Genomic DNA, 21,011 nt, shown 5'->3' with positions numbered 1-21,011 from the left:
GTTATGTCAGAAAAGTTTAGCGGGGAAGACAGACCTTCATCCCGATGACATAGGAAGTGTCGGATTGTAAACGGTTAAGAATTCCACAAAAGAAAGCAGGACAGGGACACACGTACAAGCAATTGTCTGGAAAAGCAATTGGTGGTGCCACACCTGTGAGGAACAGTGTGGAGGGTCCTCACAACATTAAAAGGAGCACAGTCATAGGGCCGGCAATCCCACTTCTGGGTGTCTGCACAAAGGAATGGAATCAGGATCTCAAAGACACACTGCCCCCACCCCCCCATGCTCATCACAGAACTAGTCACAGTAGCCAGGACATGGGGCAACCTGAGTGCCCATGGACACGTGGAAATGTGCAGAGAAGGAAAAGTCTCTCTCTCACACACACACACGAATACTGTTCAGTTGCAAACTCTTGCCATTTGCAATAACATGAATGGACGTAGAGGGCATTGTGTTCAGACACGGGAGAAATATGGCATGGCCTCACTTACATGTGGAGTCTAAACATGTCAAAGTCACAGAACCAGAGAGCAGTATGGTGGTGCCAGGGGCTGGGGGGAGATGCTGGTCAATGGGTGCCAAGTTTCAGGTAGAGGATGGATAGGTGCCGGGGAGGTACTGCAGAGAATGGAGACCAGGGTTAATAACACAGTGCCGTGCACGTGAAATGGGCTAAGATGGTGTTCTCACCACACATACCCACACACACCTACACACATGGAGAACCATGGAAGCTGATGGATGTGTTATCTAACTTGATTATGGTGATCATTTTCCAGTGTATACAGATAGCAAAATGTCACATGGCATACCTTAAATATATACATTTTTTTTTTTTTTTTGGTCAAGCAGATCTCAACAAACCATCAAAAAGAGAAAAATAAGGGTTTAGAAAAGTAGGGTGTGGGAGCAGGGGAATGAACATGTCCAAATGTCCTGAGGTAGTAGGAGGCATGAGGTGTTTGAGTAACAATGTGATGATGCATGGCTGGATGCCAGGGACAGTGGGGATGAAGGTGACAATGAGAGCCTGGAACAAACCAGCCAAGTCATGGGAAGGGTTTGACGCTCACACGACGAGCACCGAGCGGACACAGGAGATCACAGCCAGGCTTGGTGGCAGAACAGCACGTGGGCTCTGCTGCGGTGTGCTTGGAGGAACAGGAACGTGGGCACTGGTGCGCAGGCAACCGCAAGTGAAAGGAGCTGAGATTTATCTAGAAGGAACATGTTTTTCATGTTGTCAAGCAAGACCCGAGATCAACTCCAAGAAGCAGTAGACAATAGTGACTACATTGACTCTTCAGGTGAATCATGTTTGATATGCAGCTGCTTGGTGAGGTCTGGTTTCCTTCATGAAATTGATGCCACTTAAGTTCCCACAAGTTGTTCAAAATCCTGATTCATCTTGCTTTTGTTTTTGTTTTAGAAGACATAATGACCTGTTCTTTGTTTGTTTCTGGAGCTCTGTGTGGTCCCCTAATGACCTGCCTTTTATGTTTATTCCCATTATCTTTGCAGTTCTTACTTATCATCACTGTTGCTTGGACTGTATTTCATTATTATTTTTGAACTTATTCTTTTTAGAGAACGTTGACACTTTTTTTCTTATTTAGATCAACTGCCTCTCAGGCCCACACACTCCCTCATACCAAAGTTGCCTTTCATTGGATTCTTGTTATTTCTACAACTTTTTCTATGTCACTTTTTTTTTATTGGTTTTCTTTTTCCACCTAGCAGGATCAAGTCAAATTTTTTGTTATTTATTTTTCAGAAGGGCAGCTTGTGAGCTCATATTCCGAGCCCTTACATGACTGAATACGAGTGTATCTTTTGAACTTGATAGGTTTGCTTGAGAGAAACTTCTAGAAGAAACTATTTGCTCTTCCACATTTGAGGGTCAAAGTCCTCCCTGGTCCAGAATTTATTATTATGTGTGAACACCTTATCCCTTTTCACTGGTAAGGATATTTTCCACCCCTAGATGCTTTTAGGGCACTTCAAACTTAGCGTTCTTTAAACTCATAATGATGGAGCCCAGGGATTTCTGTTTGCTATTACTACAAAAACGTTCTGTAGCAAATCTATCCAGAACTTCAGTGATTAAAAGGGCAATCATTATCCTCATGGTTTTGAACGTTGAGGGAAAGGTCCTGTAGCCTCTGCTTGGCTACATGGCTCTGCTCTATCCTCCTGGTGACTGGTGACTCTCTACCCAACCCCAAACCCCCGCCGGACAGGTGCCTTAATGCACCTGGAGGGGCACACAGTAGCAAGTGCAATCGCACAGGTGTTCTTCAAGTCATAAGACGTGCCTCACACTCACCAGGGCTTGACCAGCCACAGCAACTCACATAGCCATGCCGAAAATTAAGAAGGAAAATACGTTCAACCCCTTTAGCGGGAAGAACTGCAAAGTCAAATGGAAAATACCACGGACCCTGGTAAGGGTGAGGATTTGAGACCATGACAATACCCCACTGGATAAGGTTTCCCCCACCTCCACCCATGAACCTAAAAACTACCCCATGAATCTGGAAAAGCAGATGTTTCTAATGTTCAGCGTTCTCAATTTCCACATTTATGGATGACTCCTTCAGCTTGGAGTAATTTTCTTGTATTTTTTTTTTCTGTATCATAGGTATTTTTCTTCTCTGTTCTGTAAATGAAGTGTATCATAGTTATTGACATGCAGATATTGAATCATCCTTGCCTGTAGGGATGAATCCCACTTGATCTTGGTGTGTGATCCTTCTACTGTGCTGTGGGATTCAGTTTGCTAGTACTGTGCTAGGACTTTTGCATTTATGTTCAGCAGGACTATCAGCTGGTGGTTTTCTTGTGTCCTTGTCTGGCATTGGTATCAGGGTAATGCTAGCCTTGTATGATGGGTTTGGGATTGTCCCTCCTTTATCTTTTGAAAGAGTTTGAGATGCGTTGGTGTTAATTCTTCTTTATATGTTTGTTAGAATTCACCAGGGAAACCATCTGGTCCTGGGCTTTTCTCTGTTGGGAGATTGTGGATTACTGACTCAATCCCCTTACTCATTACTGGTTTGTTCAGATTTTCTTTTTCTTCACGAGCCTCCTTTTCATCCATGAATTAAAACATATTAACGATGTTGTTGTTTTATCTTGAAATATGCCTCATTTTGGAAAGTGCTATAAACCAGGTCTCAGAATCTCCTGGAATCACATGGCATCTCGCCTCTGTCCCAGATGCTAATCAGGCAGTGCACTGAGTTTCCAGAGAACATGTGTCTTTTTTGTCACTATGGTGATGTTGTCAGTGGCATGGAAAAATAAGATGAGAAAAATGAAATAAATGAGAAAGAGAGGATGCAGGAAGGAGGGGGGAAGGGGAGAGAGAGACAAAGCTACCGCCTGGTCTGGTCCACAACTGATGTTTATTCCAAGATGCTGGCACTAGTAGTAAGTCCCAGGGAGTGATGAGGTGAGGGAATGCAAAAAGTAGACCCCTACAGATAAAATTTGACTAATAAAATTAGCTCAGAGCAAAACGGTTCTTTAGAGAAACCAAAACAGATGCATAATTAGAGATGGAAAAGTACTGCAAAGAGAGAAAATCAACTTGAAATAACATCATCTCTAATGGGTTGTGTTGATGTTTATAAATTGGATGTAAGCTATTTTAAAACACACACACACATTTTGTGACTTAGAGTAGCTAAGTGCCCTAAGGAATTGGGCACACAAATGGAAATATCTACAGTGCAAAATACTGAACGCTAAAAGCCAATTACTTCACATTTAAAATAAACACATCTTAAACAGACTGCCTGCAAGCCTATCAGTTTGGTGCATCTGACGAGTCATGTGTGGTGTGCAGTTAGTTACTGAGAGGATGTGAAGATTCATGGGGCAGTTTTTAGGTTCGGGCCACTTACCCGCTCTCTTCCCAGTTTTTGTACTTTGTTAAACAATGGAGAAAGTTCAGCCTTACACATTACAGAGCTGCATTAACTCATATAGCTAATAATCTCAACTTACCTTTTACAATCCTTTCTGCTCAGTGTTACGTGCACTTTGAGGAAACTTTCTGAATACTGCTTATGAAGGTGCAAAGGGCACATCAAGAATTTGAGAATAGGGGCAACTGGGTGGCTCAGGCAGTTAAGCGTACGACCCTTGAGGTGGGCTCAACTCATGATCTGTAAGTTTGCGTGTTTGAGCCCTGTGCTGGGCTCTGTGCTGACGGCATGGAGCCTACTTGGGATTCTTGCTCTCTCCCTCTCTTCCCACCTCTCCCCCACCCCCCGCTTGTGTGAGCTCTCTCAAACATTAAAAAAATTAAAAAAAGAATTTGAGAATAGAATTGAATTCCACATTCTGCTCTTCAAGAACCTCATAACATGATGTTACTTTACTCATCCAAATTATTTCCTAATTTAAATTGTTTCCTCCTCAGTGCCAGGATGACCACAGGGGTGCTGTGCTGTTACACACCTCTTCCCTGGAATATCTGAGGCCCAGTCGTCAAGGCCTCACCTGTTTGGTAAACCTCTGGAGCCTCTGAGCCCCTAACGATTTCCACGTCCATGTTACAAAGATAAAGAGGCTGAGAAAGGCAACCCGCCCTCTGTAAGTGTAGGAACTATTCAGTTGGAGGACAACACAGAAAAGTAAAAATAGTATTGAATGTATAATAAAAATATTTAAGAGCTTTGGGATTTCAGATATTTCCACCGTGTGCACACCTTCCCAGTACATTTTAAAGACTAACCCAAATAATGCAGTTAGTTTTGTCACCCTATTTTACAAAGTAAAAGTGCACACTGGAAGATTTTTAATCTATTGATGAAAAAGGCGTATCACTTATTAAAACCCAGACACATGTCCTTACAAATGATCTTGCCCTCTGGAGTGGCACTCACGATACTGTTATAAGCCCAGGTGGGCTTTACAGAAGAATCAACACAGAAAAATGTCATACACGATCTCTTGTTTCCACAAGGCAGCACGCAGTTTGAAGAAACAACTGACACATGAGTAAAGCCTTTCACATTTTTTTTTTTACTTATTTTTAACTCAAACCAGTCCATTTCCCTGATAATCCAAAGGTGTGGGGAGAAAACAGCAAACGATGAGGTCACCAGACACCATGGTTAGCCTGGAACCCAAGTCCATATAGCACTTGCTCTGAATTGCTTCCTTTTTCCCTGTGGAGGGTTTCAGAAACCACGTCCCGCTGCTTAATTAAATATAGGGAATTTTAGTAGCTAATTTCTTCAGCTTACAGTACAGAGAAAATATATATTTACTTTACTGGTGACAACATGAAATTTGTGGGTGGAACCTCTTTACAAATTCAAATGTGCACAATACAAAAGTTCAGTTGATTTAGCGTCTGAGATTGGGAAGACTCTGGAAGTTAGGGGAAGCTAGCATGCCTTCTCCTGCTAGGAGGGACCCTCCCCTACACACGTGCAAGGAAGGGAGGGAGGGAAGGAAAGACAGAAGGAAAGGAGGGAGGGAGGGAGGAAGACTAGGACAACTTTTTTTTAATGTTTTTTTTTTTTTTTTAATTGTTGAGAGACATCAGAGGAGGGGCAGAAAGAGAGGGAGACACAGAATCTGAAGGAAGCTCCAGGCTCCGAACCGTTAGCACAGAGCCTGATGCAGGGCTCGAACTCACAAACCGTGAGATTATGATCTGAGCCGAAGTCGGATGCTCAACTGACTGAGCCAACCAGGCGCCCCAGGACAGGACAACTTTTAAGCAAATGCCGAAAACCTAGCCACTACACCAAATCCACAATTACTGCATTTTCCTCATTGCTCTCCAGGCTTTGTCCTCTTGCCTGCATTTCATCACCCAGCTGCAAGGACGCCTTGTGATTTCTACAGGCTGGTTTTCACTAGAGTTTGTGACATAACCGTGACCTTCTCATGTTGCCCCATTCACTCAACCCTGGTACACGATGGTGAGGATTTATTTCCGTTTCCTCACCTGGCGTAGCAGATCAGCACATTTTCAACTACATCTGTGGGTTTGTATGTATGGGTGGCATCCTGCTGCTTTTAGGGTTCGAGACCTACTTCTTCCATGGGGTTGGCTGGAAGTTTGAACAGATAGAAGGAGAGAGGGTGGTGGAAGCTGCCAGCTGCTGCCAAAACCCCGGTCCTCTCGGCATCCAAGCAGCCAGCCCTTGTTATGGAGCCTCACCGGGGGCTCCCAACAGCCATGGAGTTAAGCTTCCCACCACAGACCATGAACTAGAATGATGGTCCCCACGTCCACCACACTTGGGAGGAAACACCAGCCTGGACTTCTCTGCCCGTTCCCCACCCTGAGCCCCAAGAATGGCAATGACTAAAGCAAATGGAAAAGGCAGCAGTGAGCATGGGTAGGTGGTGGTCCACTGGGACCTGTTGTATCTGCACAGGGAGGAGCCACCAGCTTCCTCATCAGAGTGTCCTTGCGCCTTGGGTCCCAGAAGCTCACTTCCATTTAACCAATGTACAGGGCCAATAAACGTCATCTTTGGGTTGAGTGTTTGACAAAAATTATTTGTAGTTCTTTCTTAGGATCTGCCTATGAACCCATCTAAATCTCAGACGGATGTGTCTATTGTCAAATCTGGTTGTATTTTCCTCTCACCTGTGTATTATTCTCTATCCCCAGGCACAGGCTAGAGAGAACATGAGGAGGAAAGACTGCTGTAGGTGGCTGAGCACCTCTCGGGTCCCAGGTGCCATGTTCGTCTGCAGGAATGGGCACAGAACAAGCGACCGTCTCCCCCACCTCCCTCATTCCTCAGGTTTGTAATATTCTTTTACCATATTTTATTTTATAAACAAATGGACACATATGCACATGTTTCTAATTATATAAACAAAGTCCTATCAACTATGTATTTTTCATTTTTCTTTTCTGGTTGGGCTTCCCATCTGCTTCTTGCCCACACATTACCCTGAGATAACTCACGCTAATAACCAAGCATTTATATTTCCCAATATTGTCTTTATGTTCATACAATTATGTAAAATCTTGTAACAATACAGATAAACACACGCATACATCCACAGTTTTTGTTTTATGAACTTTCCTATTTTATACACTTTTCTGCATCCGTTTTTTTTTTTTTTTTTTTTTAAACATTTTTGAGACAGCACGAATGGGGGAGAGTCAGAGAGAGAAGGAGACACAGAATCTGAAATAGGCTCCAGGCTCTGAGTTGTCAGCACAGAGCCTGACGCGGGGCTCAAACTCTGGACTGCAAGATCATGGCCTGAGCCAAAGTCAGACGCTTAACTGACTGAGCCACCCAGGCGCCCCTCTGCATCCGCTTTCTTAACACTGTCCTGAAGGAGGAATTCTAGGAAATTTTAATAGGTCTAATCAATTCCTTTCAGTGACTGCAAACTATTTTATCCTATGAAATCTCCGTAATGTGTTCAACCCACCGCTGTTGATGGGAATTTGCTCTAGCAGGTTAGCAAGTGCAGGGCAGTGGGGAAGTGGAATTTAGGAACAAAGTAAACGTGACTAAAAGCTGGGCTGCTTCTATGCTGACGACGTCTGCTACTTTCAACAAAGCTGGTGACAAGGACCTCCCCTTGCTGGAGGTGACAGCTGCCACCACTGAGACCTCATGGTTGATCCTGATGACTAGGTTCAGAGCTGAATAGAGTGTGCTAATCACACATGGTCACTGACAAGTCATGCTGGCATGATTGCAGCAGAGTGGGACTGTCAGGTCAAAGGCGTATGCGTTTTCTATAGATCTGTTAGAACGTCCACACGCACTAGTTCCATTTCAGTGACCCCAACCAACAATGGGAATTGTTGTTTTAACTTGGGCCAGATGGACAAAAAAATTACTAAAAATTTAAGAGCATTTAATTCCCTACCAATGAACTTGAACATGTTTTCACACATTTGACGGCCATTTATTTGGACTTGCTTGATGATTTTTTTGTAGGTGTCAAATTTACTTTTAAATTTCACATTTGGTTAACTATTAAGGTGTAACTGATATGCCAAACGACACATATTTAACGTGTACAGTTTGATGCATTTGTACATATGCACACATTTGTGAAGCCATCAGCACAATCAAGGTAATAAACATATCCATCACTTCCAGAAGTGTCTCCTGTCCTTTGGGGGTGTGTGTGTGGTAAGAACACAACACGAATTCTACTCTTCTAAGCTTTAGGTAAACAAGACATATTGTTAACTACAGGCTTGACTTCATTTCATAAAGATTGCTCCCAAATCTATCACGTTTCTGCTTTGTTGAGGATACATTTTGCTAACCCAACAGGTTACAGTTTTTCTATGAATATGTTCACCTTTTCTGGTATTTCTTCTGTGTCTCCAGTCTTGGTCTGAAAGTTCCGCACCTTGAGATTGTCCATCTTGTCCCTTACATGTCCTCGTAAGAACATTCTCGAACTACTTCTTTTGCCTTTAATCCAACTGGAATGTCTATTAACGTATGTCACAAATTTTTTTTTTCCTGGCAATCAGTTGCCACAACACCTTATAAATTTTCAATCTCCTATAAATAAATGTTTTGATGCATAACTTACCTCCAACAAAAGGCACCTGTTTTAACGAATGATGAGTTTTGACAAATATACTCAGGATACCATGGCCACAATCAAGACCATTTGCCTTGGGCCCAGCCCTAACATTCCCTTGTTTGTGATTTTGTGCAGCCAATCATCCCTACCCAAGGCCTCAGGCAATTTACTGATGAGATTTGTCACTGTAAATTAGAATGGTTTCTTCTAGAACTCCATGTAACTATGTGATGTGTAATTCATTCTTTTTTATTGCTAAATGGTCTTCCGTGACCTGACTAGATCTCATTTGTTTTTAACCCCTGCTACACTGCTGGATATTTGGGTTGTTTACATTTTTGGCTATTATGATAAAGCTTCCATAAACATTAATAAAGAGAGTGTCTAAAGTGGACCAATGTTTTCATTTTTCTTGGGCAAGTGTCTAGAAGTCCGATTGCTGGTTCATACGTCAAATACGTATGGAATATCGTAAGAAACCACCACGGTGTGTTCCAAGGTGTCTGATCTTTTCACCTTCCCTCCGGCAATGTGTGTCGACCCCACAGTGTGCAGCGGCATCCCACCGACATTTTGATCTGTGCTTCTAACAGGGTTAAAGATGCTAAGTATCTTTTCCTGCTTATTGGGCTTCTGTATATCATTTTTGCGAATCATCCATGTGCTGTGTGTATTCTGAATAAAAATCCTTTATCAGATACATGTCTTTGCAGACATGATCTCCCTATACGTGGTTTGCCTTTTCAGTTACTTGATATTATCCTTCAGAGAACAGTTTTTATTTTGATGAAGTTCAATATATAACATTTTAAAAATGAATCCTGCATCTGTATAATACAAACCACAGGTTTGGCTCACTTTATTTTTCATTTGGCTATCCAATTGTTTCTACACAATTTGTCAAAACATTTTTCCCCACTAGGTTACTCCCATATCTTTGTAAGAAATCAATTGACTCTGTATGTTTGGGTTTATTTCTGGACTTTATTCTATTCATCTGAAGACCTAAATTTATGCCCTTTACAATCTTAATAGAGTTTTGTAGTGACTCTTGAAATTAGGAATTGTAATTCAATTGTGTTCATATCTTTCAAAATTGTATTGGTTATTCTAGGTTTTTTGCAGATTCATATGGATTTTATAATAGGCTTCTCAGTTTCTATATAAGGATTCTGAGATATTTTGATATTACATTGGATTTATAGATCAGTTTAGGGAGAACTGATATCTAGGCAGTACTGAGGCCGTTAATCCATGAACATGGTCTTTCCAATTTTTAAATTAAAAAAATTTCAGCAAGGTTTTGTAATTATCAGAACATAGGTCTTATACATGTTTTGAATTAATTGTGAAGTATTTTATGTGCATAGATACTATTGCAAGCAGATATAAAAATATATTTTCCAAATGGTTTTGATACTATTTATAAATAATTGGTTTGCGTATGTTGGGTATCGTGTCACAGTAAATTCACTTGGTATCTTGGCAACTTTTTGTTACTTTTAATTTTCTGTGGCCAATAATCCTATAACTTGTAAATAAAGAAATCTTTATTTTTCATGTCCAATCTATAGGACTTCTCTTTTTCTCTGCATGTCATAGGCTGGCCCATCCAGAGCAATATCGAGCAGACATAACGAGTAGATAGGACTGTCTGGGTCCTGATCTTAATGGGAAAGCATGTAATCTTTCACTCTGTAAACTGTGGGGTTTTCATATAAGACTTTTATCATGCTGAGGACATTCTCTACCTTTCCCCATTTTTTAAGAAGAATGGCTGTTGAATCTTATAAAATTGCTTCTGTTGAGATGATTAAATGATTTGTATTTATTCTCTTAATAGAGTGAACTAATTATATTGATTTTAAAATGTCAAAGCAATTTTACATTTCTAGTATTTATCCCACTTGGTTATAATACACCTTTCTATTTATGTGTGGCTGGATTCTATCAATGAAGGTTTTGTGAGGGGGAATGCTGTTTGGACTCACAGGGGATGTTTATCCTTCCTTTGTGTATTGTCTTTGTCCTATGGAGTCAGGATAACACCAAGCTCATAAAACGAATTAGGAAGTATCCCTTCTGCTTTTTTTCTGAAAGGGTTTTTTTTTTTTTAATGTACATACAATTTAGCAGGAAATCAATGATGTTGAGATTTTACTTGTGGGAAAATTTTAATGATGAATTCAGTTTTTGTAATTGACTTGGGGCTGATCAAGTTTTGTATTTATTATCCGCTTTTATTAATTTATATCATGCAAGAAAGCCTGCTGCATGTAAACTGTCAAATTTATAGAAAGAAAACGGTCTTAAATATTCCCTCAGTCTTTTTCCAAGTCTTTGATGTCTTTATTGAGGATTCCTCTTCCATTCGTGATCATGGCAATTTGAGTTTTCTTAATCTTTTCAATGTAACTGAAAGTTTCTCATTTTATGAAGTTTGTTCAACATTCGAGTTTATGTTTCCTTGATTTTATGTTTCCTGTTTCAATGTTTTCCAATTTTGTTATGTTATCTCTCCTACTTACTTTGGGCTTAATCTTCATTTTATAGCATCATTATGTGGAAGGTAATCTTATTGGGTTTCATTAGATCTTTCTTCTTTTTGAATGTAAATATTTGAACCAGGTTTTTCAAAGTGTGGTCTGGGGTTTCCTGACAACTCTCTGAGGGGTTCTGAGACACCAAAACGATTGTCATGACAATTATATCATCCGCCCCATCGTAGAATTATTGACTCTTGTACCTCTGGTCCAAAAAGAAATTGGCAGGTGAACTGTTGGTGCCTTAGCAGATCAGATGCTTTACGATAGCATCACTCAGTGCAATGCACCCACGTTTAAAGAATGACAGTATCAGTTAAGGTTGTTCTTGTAAGAGCAGTAAAATTACTTATTTTGTTAAATGCCAGCCCTAATACACGTCTTTCCAAATAGTCTATGGCATGAAATGGGACGTTTGCATAAAGACTTGCTGCATGCCAGAGTGAGATGGTCTTGAGAAAAGCAGTGTGTACTTGAATCTGGGGCCAGACGGGCAGAGATTTTTTTCACCGAGCTCCATTTGACTTCAACCCCTACAGAGCTATAGTTACTCAGGCTTGGCTATTTTGCAGACATTTTTTTTTCCAAAAAAGAGCAAAATGAATCTGTCACTCCAATAATAAAATTATTAGTGTCCAGTGATGAAATTTTAAAATTTGAGTGCTTGTCAGCTTCTCAATATTTAAAGTCTTTCCAACGAGAACATAAAGGGTATTAGTGACAATGTGTCAACATCTGGGAGATCTCGGTGACCCTGAACAGATGTTAACTGACCTGTGAATGAAGTTACAGGACCAGATGCTGGGAGAAGACTCATTTCTGGAGGTCGAGGGTCTCTCCCCGCCCCACCCACCTCACGGCAGCCTGTTTAGTGCCCTTCACCGTGACTGCGACCGCGAAAACACAGGGTTCTCAGTCTGTGCTACCAACTCCCGTGGTGCATCCGAGGGGGGCCTCCGTGTGGCCTCCGTGGTCTGCATTCTCCCCCAAGCCCAGAGAAAAGTATTCTCTTGGTGGTATTTAAGTGACAAAACAATAACCCCTCCCTACATACACTTCTGGTTCCTGAAAAAAAATCTAGTGTTTGGCAGCTCAGGAGTAAAGATTTACAATCTGTTTAATGAAATCTTCTAATATAGGGTGTGTTGTGTCCAATTTTTTTTAAGTAAACAAGCAGATTAATTAGTTTTGTGATCAACAAAACGATAAATGCCAAGTAAGACCCTTACGGAAACAAATATATTATTCTGAAGGGGGCAGCCAGTTTTTTCCCCCTATCATTTTAATTTAAAATTACATAATTATTCATTATTATAATCATTCACCCTCAATATGTCATCATTTCTTTTGTAAATCCTGTCATCAAAAACTCCTCCCGGTCAGACTTCCTACCAGGAGTGTATTTGTGTATGTAACTCATGTGACAGAAAGTTACTTTTCAGGAATATGGAAAATGAGAATTTGACAGTTATACGTGATTGTCCCTTCATCTTGTGCATATCGATTTCTTTCTTCTGCAAAAAATACAAGAGAAAAAACATTTAAAACCTAATAAACACTGCCTATACTTATGTCTTGGCCATCTTTTACTGAAGAAATTTGGGAATTAAAAACTAAAGACCAAAATTGAGTTTTAAAACACAGCTCATCATTTTGCACAAGTAATTTATCCATATATACCCCCTTAATGTGCATAAACTATCTTCATATTGTATTTTTGTCACAGAAGACAATTCATTCAGTTGTCCTGAGTGCTAAGAAAGCCACCTCAATCCTTCTAAATGGCCTTTGCCACAATCATTCCTCCCTAATCATTCTCTTCTCTTTCCCGCATGGAAATTTGTCAGTTTACATCAATGTATCCCACACCTCCTAAAAATGACCCTCGAGAAAGAAGAAACAACAAAGCAGAAAGGTGAGGGCAGGGTTACAAAGGAAGGAGGTTTTGAAGGTGTATCGCAATCAGGAAAAAGCAAGTGTTTCAAGTGAACTTTGGAAAATCGCCAGGGCAGGCTCAAGGGACCTGGAAAGGCTTCTATGAGAAACACTCTTGTTTTTGTTTTTTTCAAGAGAGTATAAAACAAACATCTGGAGGCTATTAACAGAGAAGCGATGCTCCATCTGATTTTTTCTTGTCCTTCATTCACAGAAAACCAAAGTGGTGTCCCTTGGGTGGGCACCGTGCTGAGGACAGAGTTGTGGTCTGATGTTTCTGGTCCCGTCCATGCAGGAGAATATTGGGATTCACAAATACTCATGTGAACACACTGCTGTCATCCCAGGGACTCCACAGATCAGATTTTCTTAGGTCTCTTGAGGAAAAGTCCAACCACGGCCAGGTTTCTCCCGGGTCTGTGGTGAGAGAGCACGTCTGTACCCTGGCAGAGTAGATGTAGTCAAGTGCCTTGTCTTATCCTGGAAGGTATGAGCAGAGCTGGACAACGTCAGAGCAGGTGCACGATCTTCCACACTTTCTCTTCCCCCTCTGAGGGCAACCAGCACTGCTGCCGATGGCATCTGTGACGGACTCGAGAAGTGAGGGAGAAATCAGTGCTGTGCTCGGAGACGGTGAGGTTTTAGGGCGTCCACTGCAGCACATCTAAGCCTATCCTGGTGGCCACAGAATCTGAATCAGGCGGAAGGTGCACAGACTCATGGCAAACTCGCATAAGATCTCGTCTTACCCCATTAGTCTGAACACCTGAAGAGATCGAGTCACAGAGGAATGAAGTGGTTCCCCCCCGCCCCCATTCATCCATTTTAATTCTGGTATTTGGGATTGTAAGCAGATTCTTTTGACTTCCATCCCAGCTTGCTTATTTCTCCTGGTGATACTTCTCACACTCTTGGTAGGAAGCTATAAGCATGAGCGGCCCGTCAGCTGTCCATCTGACACGCCATCAACTTCCCCACGACCCCCAGTTCTCCCGGAGCTGGGTGGACTCCCTCCGACTAGTTTCAGCCAATGAACTCCAGTTAGAGGCGACGTGTATTTTCTTGACCCTCCAGCCTTCTCTTCCCACTTCATGAGCACCCAGGTGCAGAAAGGAAGTGGAACATCGGTGAGCCTGGGTCCTTGAAAGACCGTGTGGCATGGAGCAAAGGACCACGGGCCACTGACGCATCTGTGAGCGAGGCACGTGCCTTAGTTCTATCAACCCTTGGCGATCCGGTGTTATCACTGCAACTTAACCTAGTCACAACTGACAAACACGCTGTGTGAGGGTGTCTGAGAGGAGTCTGTGCACACCTGTGTGCTTGTGCCTGGTGTGGGGTACTTGCTGGAGGTGAGGGTGGGGCAAAGTCGGGGATACAAATGAAGGACAAGATTTGCTCCCCAGAAGAAAATTATCTACACCCTCTAAGCAGACCAAGACTAGTGTATACGAACAGCAGGGCAACTGCAATGGTCTTGCAGACATTGGGACACTTACCACTACGGGGTGTTAGGTTCAAAAATTAAGACGTTTGAGGTACCTGGGGGGCTCAGTCAGCTGAGTGTCCAAATCTTGATTTTGGCTCAGGGTATGATCTCAGGTTCCTGCAGAGCCTGCTTGGGATTCTCTCTCTCTCTGTGCTCACTCGTTCTCTTTCAAAATGAACAAACATTAAAGAAAAAAAAATAAAGATGTTTAACAAAACCCATGTTCAAGTTGCCCTTTTGCAGGAATGAACATAGTCTTCACCATAGCCAATGTCTGATTATTTTTGAGAACAGTTTTGGAAGCCAGAGTTTTTAAAAATGTAGTTTCATTGAATTTTTTTTTTCCCCACTATGACTGGAAACCATGTTGTAGGTGAGGGCAGGTGAGCTTAGATTCAGGTGTGGTTCCTCGGGACTTTGTAAGTTAAGGGAAACACATAGAGAATCAACCATCCATGGAAGGGTATTCAAATGCCACATTCTGCTGGAGGAATCCAAAAGAACTCTGGGGAAGGTCGTGGGCAAATGACAGGGAAGGGGCTGCGGGGAAAGGGCTGTCGGAGAGCTCTGCCTGATTGTGGCAGGAGGTGTATCTCTAGGAGCAGAACCAGAAAGGGAAATCGCAGAGTGAGAGCACAAACAGCACAAACAAAGCCCAACGGAACACTCGTATGACCCGTGAGGAACGCCACAGCGCAATCTGAATGTAGGTTCCCCCTAAGTCCGGAGTGAGCCACATTTCCATTCTCCTTGGTTGTGATTGCTGTAAGGCCGCGGCAACTTCCCTGAGCCTCCTGTGTCACGGCACACAGGAGTAGGACTGGTGACAAAACCTGAGAAATACCCCTCACGAGTGAACAGTTGACGGGGACTTAGCATGTTCTGTGATCTTCTGCAGGCTTATTAGTGGAAAGAAAACCTTCCCCCCGCCCCCTGTCAATCGCTTTGAGCCCAACTTGACATATTTCACTTTCAAACATTTCACTTCCCTTTGTACCACCACTTACAATTTACAAATGATGGTCTCGATTCAAAAATAGTCCAAGTTGGATAATAGTGTTAACACATTGCACTAATTCCATGCCCGTGGCATGGTAGTGTGCGATTTATTCTGGTCTTGCAGATCGCTATTTACCCTCTGTTGTATTTGCAGATACACATTTAGTAGTAAATGCTAATTGGAAATGTCAGGATTTTTCAATCTAATTAGTATAATTGCTTACACAAGAGGAGCAGAAGTCTTTACATTTTTGATGTAAATCCATTTTCAGTGATTGCCAAAAAGGCTAGTGTTGCTTCTGTTTCCTAGGTTACCGGTGAGAGTCGTGCTTGTCAAGCCTCTGAGTCTCTTGACATACGAAAGCATTTGCAGAGATGAAACTCTGAGGAAGATGCCAGGCGCTTGTCAAAGACCCCCCCCCCCTTTTTTTTTCTTGTCTCATATGCTCCAAAAAGAATTTGTAAACTTGGACTTCAGATTTTTCTGCTCTAATTGTGAATCCAGTCATGTGTGAGTCAACCCCTGCTTAAACTGTGTTTTAACTCGGAGAGATTTTAAATCTGTCAGAAAGACACAGCTCAGTGTCCGCCGATCTCCATGTAGCAAGCACGCTGTGGTAGGAAAGATGGACATCACAGGTGTGTGTTATTTCTGGGGCTGCGGAAAAACCGAGTTGGCGGTGTGAAAGTCAAGCTGTCTTTTGAGAACTTCATTTCCAAATCGCCAGTAACGTGACAGAAGTTCACTCGGAGAATTTTTTCTGCAAATAGTGTAGTTTTAGGAACAAACCTACAGAACCCGGTTCAGCTACATTTTTTTCTTCCCGAGCACCGTGACCTGACACCGTGGATGACAAAAAGGACACGACAAATAATAGCCCCTACTAATATTTCATCAGTCTGACCCGTGAAGACATTAACTAAAAGCAAAAGAAGAAGACAGGTATTTGATGAGTTTTCGGGCTAGAGAGGCTTTGGCTGGCGCCGTTGTTCCCGCCCCGGGGAGAGGCCCCCGCGTCCTGTCGTGTGGCCAAAGTGGAACGCACTCCCTTGTGGTCAGGCAGCGCTGGGACCTGCCAGAAGTCTCTGTGACAGTCTCCGTTCCTGAGCAGAAGCTCAAAATATGGTTTGTTGGGTTTGTCTTGACTTGTTGCTCTTGTGAAAGAAAGTCTCTTCCCCATGAGAATTGTGTGTTCCGGGTAAAGGATGCTTCCACCTGGGTTCTAGGAGGAGAAGGCTCAGGGACAGAGCGGCAACCTTGGCAGAGCTGAGAACCACACGTGATCCCGGGGAGCCTTGCAGGTGATTTGGGACAAGCCTCTGAGGTTGGGGGGTGGTTTTGAGCCTGGCAAAGTAGGCTGTTCTTGCCCAGAAGTCTTCAGAGACCCCCTCCCACCTCTGCTGCTGTCCAACCTGCATGGACTTACTCACCACTTACTCTCAAGCCATGCTTTTGCTTTTAAAAAAAAAAATTTTTTAACGTTTATTTTTGAGACAAAGAGAGACAAAGCATGAACAGGGGAGGGTCAGAGAGAGGGAGACACAGAATCTGAAACAGGCTCCAGGCTCTGAGCTGTCAGCACAGAGCCCGACGCGGGGCTCGAACTCAGGACCGCGAGATCATGACCTGAGCCGAAGTCAGCCGCTTAACCGACTGAGCCACCCAGGCGCCCCATACTTTTGCTTTTTAATGCTTTATAATCTTCTGCTTTGAATCCTTCCCATGATCAAATCTTAGCTCAGACGTCCCTTTCTTAGCCAAGGTCCCTGCCTGTTTATAGGTAAGACGACCATGAAGTCGATTAGGATTCGGGGACCGGGGTCGGTGTCCAGGTCTGTCCTGGGACTCCTTGCTAGTCAGCATCTTTATCTCCAGACTGTGCAAAGTGGAGCTGGATCCTCGGTTTATTTTCCACTCATGAGTCTTTCCAACTCTTCCTTCCTGAACCTCACGTTTAACACAGTCATCTTAGAAAAGCAAACTCCAATGAGACAATTCCATTTCTTTCATCATTCCTATTTTGCCAGGCTAGTCATGAAGGAAAGCTCTGAACTCCTTGGCCGTAGGAGCGTTTCCCTACTGGTCTGCTCCCTTTGCAAGTACAGTGCACCTACTGGGTGCCACTGTTGCTGCAATGAGCCGACGAAACTCAAACGCTCCACGAACGTCTGAACCGGGACAGGCTCCTCGGACTCGCTTTCCACTCTGCTTCCCGCGGAGCTGACAAGACAGCCATGAGCAACCTGTTCTCAAAAGCGGTCGGTCTTAACTGCCTGGAAAGAGAGGGAAATGCTATCCCAGGGCTGGGGGGCACCTCCAAGCCCGAAAACCCCACTGAGCGTGTGTCAGGGGAGAAAATAAAGTGAGGAAGGGTAAATCCAGCTTGGGAGGTGAGGTTCACGACTTGGCTAGAGACCCGTGTCGAACTTGTAATCATAATGCCATCAGCAGGATCTGGCCGTGGTTTCATTCAACTTGTAGTCCCTGACCACGATTCAACCACTGGTCAACATACTAAGAGAAGCGGTCACTAACTAGCTGGCTTGTCGTTGGGTAAACTTTGCTTCTCTGAACTTGGCCTCCCTCTGCGTGTCTCGACTCACAGATAGTTACAGGTCACGTGGTCTGGCACATACCCATTGCTGCTTTCTGCCAAAAGTTCATCATTTGAGGAACGATCGCATGTGGCAGGTTTGGGTGGCTGCTTTTATTTCCACCATTTTCAAGTGCACTTGCAAGGTTTTCATACCGTAATGTTTTGGCATAGGTAGCACGGAACAACTCCGTGAAATGAGGTCTTTTATCTGAGGAGCCAAGCGCAAGACGACAGGGAGGCAGGGGCTGTTTGCGCGGCCCTACAGAGTGAAGCCGCACAAACACAAGTTTGGAGAAGCAGCTCTGTGTCAACCTGCCAGCAGCCATGCCCAGTGGGGGAAGCTCGGCGGGTGGGGGGGGGGTAGAGGGGAGATGGGACGGGATGTCACGGGACTGCTGTTGGAGCAGGATGATGCGGACAACTGGAAAAGTCACTAATAACCAGATGGAAAGACAAAGCTAGGGAAGGGCGTACAGGGGTCACCTGCCGGTCTCAGCGGCTGACAGGGGAACAGGGTCTAGGTCACATGGAGGATGAGGTCAAGACCAGTGGGAAGACACTCACCTACAGCCACCTGTCCTTCTGTGAAAAGACAAATGGACTGTGAAGAAGCATCAGAGAGCACCAGGACTTCACGTTCTTGGAAACCACTTGACTTAGATTCGTCTCAAACGCTTCCGATTCACCGGACGCAAGGCAGTAAAGCTGAAAGACATCTGGAAGCGGTGTGATGCGACAGTGTGTCCCCCCCGGGTACGAGGGTTGGGTGGGGATGGGGGACAGAGCCCTGTGGGTGAGGCGGCTGTAGACCAGGAGCCAGGCTCCGGAAGGAGCTTCTCCTGCAGCTCGCTGGGGCCAGAGGCGGTTCTACCTGGGAGTATTTGTGACATGTGCTATGTCTGAATTCTGCAATTTGCCTTCCAGAAACGTTTAGGTCACTTCTTGGCCAGAAATTGAAAGGACACTGTTCACAAAGAATGGATCACGGTATGCCCGCACCTGAAATTCTGCACTGTCGGAAGCTGATGAGGAGTTTCCAGCCAACCCTGGTTCATGCCGGCAGGGCCGTGGATACGCCTGGAAGCCTCCAGAACAAAGGTGGTAAACAAATCGTGCGTTAAAGGGTCACTTTCAGGAAGCACGTGGAAAAGCTCAGAAGGTGTTTTTGGTGATAGAAAGAGTGGGTTTTCGTCCCTGCCCAGAACTATACACACGAGGCCGATCCCTGAAGCAGCAGGTCTCCTGAGAGGCCTGGCGTGAAATGCCAGCCTGATAATTGTCACCATGAGTCACTCGGTTCACAGTATCTTTCAGGTCCAGTTGGCAAATGTGCTTGGGAGGAACGATCTTTGATTGAGGTACACAAATTAGCATTTCTTCTCCTTCTACAGAAGGAGGGAGACAGGTCTGACACACGAAACAAGTGGAAGAATGTGTTGAAAAGAGGGATGACTCGCTCTGTCTTCAAATACACAGATTTTTTTTTTTCCTGGCTTTTCGAGACCCCGGGGATGAATGTGCAAGAGGTACTCACATCAACACTGGTTTTGCATGAATTGTACTTGTATTTAAAATACGATCACCTTTAAAACTAAGTGGGGGGAGTCAGCCTACAAATAACACATAGCACAGCGGTGCTCTGGGCAGAAGTTGGGCACATCCAAGCATGAGAATATAATCTGTCTTTCTTGCATTTCTGCAGAGCAGAACGGCCTCTGACTGTTCAGACCCCTCTGAAGAGTGCTTCTCTACCTTCCTTCGCAAAGCGTTTTGGCAGGTTTGAGTTTCTGGCTGAGTGGTTCTGCTACTGTGCTTCCCATTCAGGATTTTCTATCAAGTTCTACTGTCTTGCTCATCAGAACCAGGATATTTTGTGAGACTTGTATTTGTCACTTCACGTTTTAGAAGTTCAGAAAGGGTAGCAGGTGAATAGATCTTTTTCTAAAGAAACGAATATTAGATTTTTTGGGGGGGGTTTCATCACTGATAAAAGCATGGAGGAAGTTTCTCTCTTTTTTTTTTTTTAGAGTTAAAAATCGATTTCTCATGCCATTTACCTAAAATACCGTATAGGGTTATGGGATGACAAAGCATCTGTCAAAGTGCAGCACTTATGTAAATAATAGGAGGAAATCTGGGAGTGACATGTGTCTGCTTGGAGTTTCGCTGGAACGTATGGCTCTTGTACTGGGCGCCCGGCTTCACGCCCCCGGCTTCATTTCACTTGAGCCACATCCATCTGACAGCCTCTCCTGGCCCCTCACGCTACTGAGAAATAAAATTCCATTTCACATTCACAGCGTCCATCACTCCATCAAGTAAAGCAAATACCATGGCCTTTGTAAGAACTTAACGCACAGACTTTTATGGACCTGGGTCACATCATGTTTCCTACAACCTCCCGTCAGGGACCTGGTCTCCAGTGATTAGGCTGTGACACGTATTTAATCCTGCCCCCGGCACCAGCGACACACAGGAGAGACTCAGTATTTCAGCTTCCTCAAGGAGAACACAAACACAAGAACAACAAGGGAAACCATTTAAATCATTTAGAAGAAAGGTACTTCAGGGCTTTAAAACTACTAGTCGCAGAACTGTATTACTGTTAAAGAATAATGAACATTTAAGACTTCGTATAAAGCCACGGTAATCGAGACAGGGTGGTATTTATGAAAGGACAAACATAATACTGGAACAGAATAGACCCTCATAAATACAGGTGACTAGTCTTTGACAAAAAAGCAAAGGCAATACATCAGAGCACAGTCTTTTCAACAAAGGGCACAGGAACAACTGGGTGTCCACATGCAAAGAAATGAGTCTAGACCTGGACCTTCCAGCCTTCATGAGAATTAACTCAAGATGGATGGCAGACCCAAATGTAAGATG

The sequence above is a fragment of the Panthera leo genome, chromosome B4 (assembly GCF_018350215.1).
Source record: "Panthera leo isolate Ple1 chromosome B4, P.leo_Ple1_pat1.1, whole genome shotgun sequence".
Classification (NCBI taxonomy): domain Eukaryota; kingdom Metazoa; phylum Chordata; class Mammalia; order Carnivora; family Felidae; genus Panthera; species Panthera leo.
This window is presented reverse-complemented; position numbering follows the sequence as displayed.